Source organism: Apteryx rowi, unplaced genomic scaffold (genome assembly GCF_003343035.1).
Source record: "Apteryx rowi isolate R43461 unplaced genomic scaffold, aptRow1 scaffold_393, whole genome shotgun sequence".
NCBI classification, from domain to species: domain Eukaryota; kingdom Metazoa; phylum Chordata; class Aves; order Apterygiformes; family Apterygidae; genus Apteryx; species Apteryx rowi.
Window position 1 is genome coordinate 133,115 of NW_020450452.1, and position 10,474 is coordinate 143,588.

Here is a 10,474-nt window from a genome sequence, read left to right on the forward strand (position 1 = left end):
AGAGAGAAAAACTATTGATTTAGTGTAATTCTTTTTTAAAATGTGACAGTTTTGTTTCAGGAAAACTATTATGTCAACAAATGTCATTTCAAATTTCAGGACTGTTTCTATTTTTGTTGTGTTTGAAAGCTACTACTTTGGGGTTGTTTTTTTTTTAAAAGATAAAATGTAAAACATTTAAAAGGGTTGATTTATCAATAGGCAGTATTTTAACTGACTAGAAACCATGAGGGCTTTTTGGTTGTTGTGGGAGCTCTGTGGGGGAGTTTTTTTCAAACTTCAGGGAACTTTTTTTTGAAAGAGAAATAAAAAGTTTCAGTTGCAGAATTTTCTACAACAAGCACTTTATTTGACAAGCACCTGACAGTTTTACTAATTTCAGGCCACAAAGCAGAGGTACAAAAATAACATATAGGTTACTAGGAATAAAGAGGTACAAAATAATATGTATTATTTATATATAGTTCTTTATGGACATTAGTATATAAAAGTATTAGATGGATCAGCTATGTTTTGTGAGATTATGGCTAGCTGCAATGCTTTAGCAATGCATCTGCAGAGACCACTCCACACAAGCAGACATTAGTTTAATGGGATTTCACGTGGGTGCCCAGTCCTCAGTCCAGCATCTGCAGCCAGTATTGGGCTCATGGGAGGTGTAATGAAACGTGAATGTGTGGTATTTTATTGTATCTGGCCATCCTTTTTCTACTGTTTAAACAAAACATTTACATAGTCACAAAAATTTTGCATGCTGATAAGCCAAACAAAAGGCAGAAGGAAGCAGTACCTTGATTCCTCCTCTGTGAACACTAGTACAGTCAGAGTGTTTTAAATGAAAGGCGAGAATGTTAACTCAGAGCTGTGAAAGAGAAAAAAGAACAAGAACTGAAAGAGCCTCAAGCATTAAGTTTGCAGAGTTTTCAGCAGAGAGTGTAAACAGAGACATTTTGAGTGTCTTACAAGTGTTGACTAGAATTAGTGTGAACAGGGTTTTGGTACAAAGAATCTGCAAAACGATCAAGGTTAAGAATGAATTGCAAAATACTGGTGATGCTTGTAACTCCAAACTCCACTTTACAAGCTAAAAGATACTCATGGATTTTAGTCTACTTTGATAGTCACTTACAACCAATGTATTTCTCGTGTTGATTTTGGACTTCTGCCCAAGCGAGTGGGGGAGGAATTTAACACAGCCAGAAGTCTCTAAAACCTTCCCATTTACTAAGGACGTCCATTGTGTAAAACCTTTGCCTTTGCTAAGAAATTCTATTGTCAAATATTTTTCTAGGTTTTCCCAGTTTTCAACAACTATTCTTATTTCCCTCTTCTTTGAAGAAAGATAACATCCTGTCCAACATCGAGTAGGGAAACCCCCCCACCATGCGTGCGTGCATGTAAGCATGCATGCACTTCTATTCACAACTCTTGGCAAATACTAATGTGGATTTTTAAGCAACCATAGTTGGACTGGAACTCTTGGACTCATAAAGTCTCAGTGTACCCAGGAATTTACTGTGCACCTTTTCAGATGAGGAGAACACAGAATGAAATCTAATACACCCCGATTAGGGAGAGAACAGAAATACAGTGAAGCTAACATGTATGTGTGTATCATTGCTGCAGTCACAGAACTGGTCTGCTTTTCAGTTAAAGTAGGGAATTAAGAACCAGAACAAGAAAAGTCCTGAGAATAGTAAAACTACCTCCCTTCTATAGATGACCTACTGGCCTCCTGTCTGTTTCCTTCCCTATGTTTTTTTTTTCTTTTTTTTTCTGTCACAGGTGCTACAACTTCTGAAGAAAACACTAAGAACTGCTCTTGACATAGATCAGAGGCTTGATACTGGATAGCTCATTGATATTTAATCAGCTGCCAGTGTTTCAAATGCCCATGGGTTGAAAGAATTCTGTCAAGGCCTTTCGATTATTCTGAGTTTACTAAAACTCAACTCATGGGATGACTGGATGATTCAAAATTTGTCTGTTATCATATTTTCCAGACTTCTACAGCATGAGAACTAGTCACAGAGGTGTTTAGACAAGCCACATTTGCTGGACTAGAATATTTCCGAGTAATAAGAAGCCTTGGAGAGTTTTAGTGCCTTTCTTAATGCTTCTTTAAAAAATTAGGACTTCCAGCCTCTCAGTTATTCAGTAATACATTGATCACAGCTTGTTAATCATAGTAGCAAGAGCAAATTCACTGTTACATTGACCACTACAGAAATATTGAAGATGTAGACTCATTCAGCCTATTTAACATTAGGTACCTAGCAGAAATATCTGTGTTAGGATTGTGTCAGCCCTAAGTTGTCTACAGARAGAAAAATAACTGAAAGGCAGTTTGTATCCTAGCGGGACTACAGGAAGGGCTTTGGTTAGATAGGCACTTCATCCAGGTAATCCCTAACTTTGGATGGGATGGATCTATGCCAATGTCCTTGTCCTTTGGTGGTTACTCTTCTACCATGTGATGAGGTGAAAATATTTCTAACCTGATGGGGTTTTTTCAGCTACTTCAGAATAAATGACAGCAATCTTCACCTGTGTGTGGTGTAGGGAATAACTGAATACAGACAGAAATACTGTGCAAAAGAAGCTGTCGGCAGCCCTGAGATTAGCTGGCTAATCAAGGCTCACGTCTCTCTGTATTGTAGAAACCAGCTCTCCCCAGGTAGTAGTGCTTATTGGACACATATACCATGTTGTCATGGTCACAGGAATGTTTTTTAATATCTAATGGGAACTACTCTTGGAAGGTGCTGAGGAGATGATTTTTATGGAAGGCAATAGATTTGAGGACACTTGGGCTCTCTGGATTATTAAATCAAGAGAACTCATAGGAGAGAGATGAAAGAACGAGCCATATAAAAGTACAATGCGCAAGCTATGAAATAGCTGTAGTATAATTAGCAGGTGCAGTCAGCAAATGCAAGGCATCTCTAGAAATTTTCTCAGCTTCATGGCTTTTTCTGACAGATTAGCTCAGCTCTTTAACCTCACACCACATATAATCTTTTTTACCTTCCTAAAAGTATTTTAAGGATAATACAAAAAAGCAAATTAAACACAAGTAGAAATGTTGCATGATCTCAATTTTGCACAATTTACAGAGCTTCCCAATGACGAAAAATGCATCTTGACTTTGTGAGCAATATTTTATTCTCTTTTATTTGTTTTGAGTGGCAGCTCCTAATGATCAAGGGCCACTGAACTGCATAACTGAATGAGTGATGGAAGATACAGCTGTAAAATCTGGGATGACAGAAACAGCGATAAGGTTTGCAAGCACGCTGGAGGGTAGGATCAGGATTCAAAATGGTCTTGACAAAATAGAAAGCCATTCTAAAACCTGACAATATGAAATTCAATAAAGAGACAACCACAAAATACTAGCAATAGAAAGGAGAGGCTGCAGAAGGCAAATATTCAGTTAGGCAGAAATACCACAAGAAAGGATCTGGGATTGCAGTGATCACAAGCAATGCAGGAATCAATGATTTGATCTTCCTGGGGGGCAGAGGGGAAGCAGAGTTTATTCTAGGATGGGTATAAGACAAGGAAGGCAACTATTCCATACTACTGACGGCAACCCTGCTTCAGGGAGATCTCCATGAGTGGTCCAGGTCCTGATGACTATGTGCGAAGTATCTATTGGGCAAATACAAGTGTGACTGTTATTTGAGCAGATGCAAGCTCACTCTGCTGTGCTTGTATTCCATACAGGAGAGGGAAAAAAAAAAAAAAGAAGAAGAAGCCGTGAGACTGCCTCAGTACAGCACTGAGCCCCAGTTTGTAAATTTTACTGAGAGACTAATTATAGAAGCTCAGTTTTTCTGCCATGCTAATATGAACTTGCAGAGTGGTTTGGGTTTGGTTCTTTTTTTTGGTGTGTGTGCTCAGAGCACAAGCAGAGGAAATCATATCTGCCTATAATGTGCATATACAGTAAGAGTCAGAAAAAAAAGAGAGTATGAAATATGATGGGCTATAGGTGGATCACTGGATAGATAGATAATATAGGGTCAGTTTGGGAATGGCAGAACCCAATTGGCTGAAAGGAGGTAAATTAACATGCCAATAACAGGAATCTGGGTCTGGGCAAAAATCAGCAGGAATGAAGAGGACAAAGTGGGGAAAGGTGGTAGCGCATGTGGGTGCTTTAAAGTCTTTAGTCATGGATGTCTTACTTGTCACTAACAGCAACAGCCAGCAAGGTGTAACAAATCAACCACATGGCCATTACCTCTGTTGGAAAGGGAAAAGAGGAAAAAATACCAGCCCCTTCCAGATGAAGCTGTGTACATTTCTGTATACATGATGTACATTCCCAAAATAGAATCTGACTAGGATACCGGCTGAATATATTCCTCTGAGAAAGTCTCTCAGGCTTTTTAAATACCACTTAGTCATCAGTATATTCTGTTTGTGTCTTATCCCAAGTGCAGCAGCATCTTCAATAGCAGAAGGCCTCAAAACACCTTAATTTTGTATTCATTTAGAATTGCCTCTGAGGAAAACATTGCCTTCCTCGTTTCACTTTTCCTTCCCCACAGCTGTGGGCAATCTAGGGCAGTCCATTTATATTATCACCCTTCCTTCCCCCACCCTTAGCTATCTAATGTCTAAGAAGGACAGGTTGCCTGTCTCCAGAGACTGCCACAGGTAAGCAGACAGTGAGCTGGTCTGAGAGGTGACTTGGCTAGTTCTTTCTGTATTTTGTCAGTCTGGTCACAGAGGAAACTGCTACCGCCTGAAAAAGGGAGCGTGTGGCGGGAGTAGTGGAAGAGGGCTGCCCCCCTCCGAGGAGCAGGGCTGGTGCGCTGCAGCTGGGGCTGTCAGTGGGGTGTGAGTGGCTGCAGCTGGGGGCCTCCCACTGCCTCCAGGCCATTGCAGGGCTACCTGCAGGTGGGAGGCTTATTTCTCAGGGTAAAGTGTGGCAGAGGTGCTGAGACCAAGAAACGTGGGTGAGTTTTTGCTACTTATTGTATATCTTTATCCTTCAGAGTTCTTGCATGTTTTCATAAAAACAACTGTATCTTTATCTTTTTTCTTTTTTTCCCCCTCTCATGGCTTTTTCAGTATTTATGCTGTATGTTCTCTTCTCCTTCTGGGGGAAGAAGGTATTCAGTATGTTATTTTGGGTGTGTTATTAAAAAAAAAAAAAAAGAACTTTGATTCTGTCTTTTTCAGAGAGGGAGGAAAAAATGCTACATTGCTTCCTCCAACTTATTTCATGCTCCATAATCCTAGCAACTTGGGGTTTGCTTGTGTATTTTTAAGTGGAAGTTACATATTTAAAGGGGCACAGGAAAAACTGCACCACGGATCTGGTTTGGTGTATGCAGTGGGATAGCCAGTGGTGCAGGCTGCAGGTTTGTGCCAGCTTCCTTTGTGCTTTCCTGATGAATAAAGATGCAGAGTAAGTGGTTTTACAGAAGCACTCTATGTATAAAACCTGCTGGGCTTTGAATGCCAAATATCCTAAAATGGAGTCTGTCGTAAGGTCGGATTTTTAAGGTGTCATTTCCTGCGTCACTGTAGTTTATGTCAAATAAGCTAATCATGATCTCAGCTCTGTCTCTAGTGGGAAGGCTTTTACACTGCAGGAACTAGCCTTGTAGCTCAAGTACTAACTGTACTTGTGTTCTTTTTGACATGTCAGCAGGCACGAAAAGTTAAACAAGAGAGAATGCTCTGACACACTGACTTCATTAAAATGTGTGGTTTGTTGAAGCAAAAACATCTTAAGGAGACCTACTGATTAGGTAGGAGTTCTCAGCTTTATTTTTTGTTTCAGTAAGTCTGTCTTTATTCTGTGGAAACATAACTAGCCTAAAATGTAAGAATACCTGTCCTTGCTATGCTAGATCAAGTAATCTGCTCTGAACCCAGAAGCTCTCCTGCCAAACAAGTACCTTAACAACTCAGGTTCTTTGTGCACACTTAACTGCCGCACCATGCTCGCACAGTCACTTGGCGTCAAAATGGCTGTGTTTTCCTTACCTGCACCACTCAGCTCCAGTGAAAAATATTATCTTTCCCAATGAACCTTGCCTCTCAAGTGTATTAAAAAGACCATTAAAATCTGTACATCTTCATTTTTATATAACCAAAGGGAACAACACTTGTTTTATTTTGGAATTAAAACCAACCTGGAAAGTACGAGAGCTGCTATGGGCTGGAACAGTCCTCTTCTGGCTAGGTCTCATGGACAGTCGACGTGCCTCACCCCATGAAGCACAGACCTCTAAGTGCATTGAGGCGGCCAGGGAAAGTAATCACTTTTGTTATAGCCTGTATTCTTTTCTGCATAAAGACAGACTTCAGTAACTAGAGCAGTGAGTTTGAAACCTTCTGCAAGTGCTCAGAAAGAAAAGCATAAGCAGGAGCTGAATATGAAATAACTTTGAGCTGCATCTTCTCTGGAATACTGGCTGTGTAGCTTAACGAACTGAAAGTATATGATGTAAGCTAGTCTAATGTATTTCTCTGGTTACTGCCAATTCTGTTTCCTGCAACAGAGACAAATTCAATGGTGCTAAGCTGCAGAAGTGGCATAAAAGATTTGATGTCCCATTCTTGTAGCAATAATTTAAAACTAGTCAGAAAAAAAACCTATCTCATCCAGACTTGCTGCACCTGTGAAAATGGAAGTGTCAGCAGAGACAGTGTTTTGCTGGAGTTTGCAGGAATCCTTTTTGCATTTCTGCCATTCATGAGCCAATCACACAGGTAATGGGGGAATGTGGACCGCCAGGAGCCCATGAATCGGAACTCCCAGGCTGCCTGGACCTGGAGCAGCCCTAGTCTGTTATAACCCTGCAGTCAGGGCTTCCAGCACTTGCGTTTGCAGCTCTGTTAGTTTTATCTGCTGAGCTTTCTGGACAAGGACCAATGGAGTTTCAAAATGCCAGGTAGTAGGGCAGATGGTTTTGTGTTCTGTCACCGGCTGGCTGCCTCTCAGGGTTTCCCAGGAATTTGGGCTGCTCTCCAGATTTGGTGGGACTGGGCTTTTCAGTATTTGCACAGCAGGCAGTCTGCTAATGCTCTGGAATAGGACTCCCTGTCCAAGGTTCCACTTTAAAAAGGAATGAGGGGTAAAACAATTTTAAAGGGGGCTGTTTTGAATTCAGCTTTTGAGGTACTTCATGTAATGGAATTGCTCTGCTTAGACTAGCTCTTAGTTATTCACAGCAACATTTCTAGGTGTAGAGAAGCTCATACTTCAATCACTTGCTGACATAAGTGGCTTGCTGTTCCCAGGAAAGGCTCATTTGTATGAAGAGGAACTAGCAGAAGCAAATCCAAGATGACTTAGAGAAACTTTCTGTATATGGGCAGACAAACTTAACCACAGGTTAATGGGTGCAAAGAGGTAAGTTTGTTATCTGTCAAAGGTATTGTCATCAGCTTTTAAACAAGTAATGGCTGGTGTTACTTTATCACTTGATTTGGCACTTGGCTCTCAAGAATTACAAATCAGGAAGTTTACTAGACAGTTTCTTTTAGCCATTTTGCTGTTAGGTTATTAAAATCTAACACTTGCAGCCATGCATACTAGAAGCAGAAGAATTTCCCAGCTATGGTGTAATTGCTGTCATCAGTTTTTTTTCAAAGTAAAAAGGCGCTCCTGTTTCACAGTGACTTTGTTCAGGAAGGTTCCTGCATAGCAACAGCTAACCACTGATGTCCTGCCAAAGTTGTAACAGAAAACATAACCTCTTTACTTTGCAATAAACTTGCTGTTGCCAGGATCATGTCCTTGCAAAGGAAGGGAAGTAGGGCTAAGAACCTGAACACAACTATCTACAGAACTTGTTTTGGTTTTAAGCTAAAATAGTCATTTTTTCCCCCTAGATTTTTCCATACATGGAAAAGATTCCCACAATTTAAAACTGCCTCAGTTAAATCATCCTCTTTATCTCTGCTACCTTTTTTGATTTAAGTTTCTTTAATCAAAGAATCCCATTTTGAAATGGAACCATTTGAATGTTCTGTACTTTTTTTCAAGCTCCTTCTCTTCCTGCCTCTTGATTACAACTGGTCACAAAATTTGGTGGTAACTTGGTTTCTCTGAAGCGATTTTTAGCTTTGAAAACTTGTTTAAATCCCTGTTGGAGTCTAGAGAGGAACAAATGAGATCAGCAGGTTTGACTCTTCTGGATTCTGGATGAGATGATAGCTTGCAGACTAGGCCCTGCTCCTTCTTGCAGGTATCCACCTCAAATCTCAATGAACAATATTTATCTCATCCACTGCTGAATACAGGATTAGGACTTTGGTTAGGGCTACCAGTGATGTTGCTGCTTTCTCAGGGTTGCCTTCTCTAACCTCAACTATTCTATGAATGCTGGAAAACAGAGGAGAAAGTACTAAGATCAGAGAATGTCATAGTGCATGTACATGGTATGTGTTCTGGGAGTCAAGAGATCCTCTAAACACAATTATTAAAACTTGAGTCAAACACTGCATTTTTTTTTGAAGTAAGAGAAAACTGTTGCAATGATTCTTGAGTGACTCTGTGGTGACACATTAATGTTTGTGCTCAGCTCCTTTCTTCCTTTTCCATACCTCTGATGGTGATAGTATGGTTAAGTTTCTTATGTCAACTGGTAAGTTTGCAGTATAATGAAAGAGGTAAAACTTCTTGCAGAAATAATTATGTGAGGTCTAACTTGCTGGGAATGTTTGCTTATGGAATGATATTAATAGCATAGTGTTCTGGCTGTGGGATTTGAAGGAGGTGGGAAACTGCAAACACTGGGTGAAATTCTGAGGCCTTTGAAATCAAGGGTAATACTTCCAGGTTCATTTCTATTCTCTGCTGGAAGGAATTCAAACCCACATCCGTCATCCTGCCCCAGGTACCAGGATATAGGTTGCCCTGCATGTTCCTGTAGCTTGTTCAAAGGTAAGTAGATAAAATGCTGAAAACATTCCTAAGGACTCTTCCCCTCTAAGTGTGGCTGCTTGCCTTCTCTTTCTGGTCCAATGAATCTTGGATCTTTTTTTCTGCAGCAGAACAGCTTAAACAGGATGGAGCAGAGAGCCTTCCAATGCAGAATAGCCAATAATAGTTAGGGTGTTCACTTATGGAGATACAAGCTTGAAACCACTTGATCAAAGGAAGTAGTTGAACCTGGGTGTCCTGCTTCCTTGTGAATGCTCTTAGGCTATGATGAAAAACAGGATGCAAGTACCAAGTACTCTTCAGTGACAAAACTGAATCTTGCTCAGTGCTTTGAGGGGAAGGAGAAAGGTTCTGGGCTGCAGATCTTGACTTGGCAGAGGCTCTATCTTGCAGACTGTCTAAAATACTAGTGAGCTAACTTGAGTGTTTCTGTAATCAGATTTTCCTATTGGTTCTCTCTAGACAGCAGCTCTGTAATGAGCACTTGACTCTAGGTAAGCCTTGCCTCCCACACTTTTTTAGAATTAGAATTTCATAAATACAATTTTTGTTTGTTTGCAGAAATGCTGCAGTTTCAAGGTACTTTGAATTTTAAAACAGGGTTTCATTTTGCAAAATTTTCACTGAATTTAGAAGTTTTGCATTGAAATATTTAGTCTCTAAAAAAACAAAAGATAGGGTCACATTCACTTGTTCCTAATGTATTCCAACCATAATGACTAAACATTATTCTTTTGATTTCCTTCCCCCACCCCCCAGTGATTCATAGCCTAGAGTCTATTGTTAACATTGGATACACGCCACTTTCACAGCTGAACATATTGCAGAAATCTAAAAACATTTTTGRAAGAAGTAGATGACAAAATTATTAAAAGCTTTTGATGGCATGCAGTGTATTTGTAGCTCATGAGTGGGAGAATTCATTGCATACTAACCATTGTTCAGAAATGATACTTTGAGTTCTTTTGCTTACTGAAGAAAGGCTTTGTGCTATCTGTATTTTTGTAGATTTAAAGTAGGTAAGTCACTTGCCTCAAGCGGGAAACAGATGTGTGATGAGAAGGGCTGTCCTTTAAGGAAAGTGTGTCAACAGGCTTTTGTTGTCATAGTAAACTTATATGGCACTTCACAAATGCCTGTTGTCCCCAGCCAGCAGAATATCTCCCTCTCTGGATCTCTCTCTGCCCCAAACTTAATTCTTATCCTGATAACTGAAGTCCATCAGATTGGAAGTTTCCCACACAGTGCCCATGATGAAGGGGTACCTGCTTCCTCCAGACCAGCTGGACCAGAGTGTTCCCCTTTGCTTCTTAACCTTGTCCTCAGTAAGGAGGCTCCACTTTGTCTAACAAAACAATGTCTCCCCCTTCTCTGTGGATAAACCCTCCTGCCAACCTATTTCTGCCTGAAGGATCTCAAACTCTAATTCGCATCGGTTAGATGCCTTCTCTCCTACATGAGAGTGAGTGCGTGACTAACTATTGTATTTATCTAACTTTAGGATTTCTGTACTCCTGACAGTCACTGTAGTGTCTGAGTGCCTTCTGCATGCTTTGC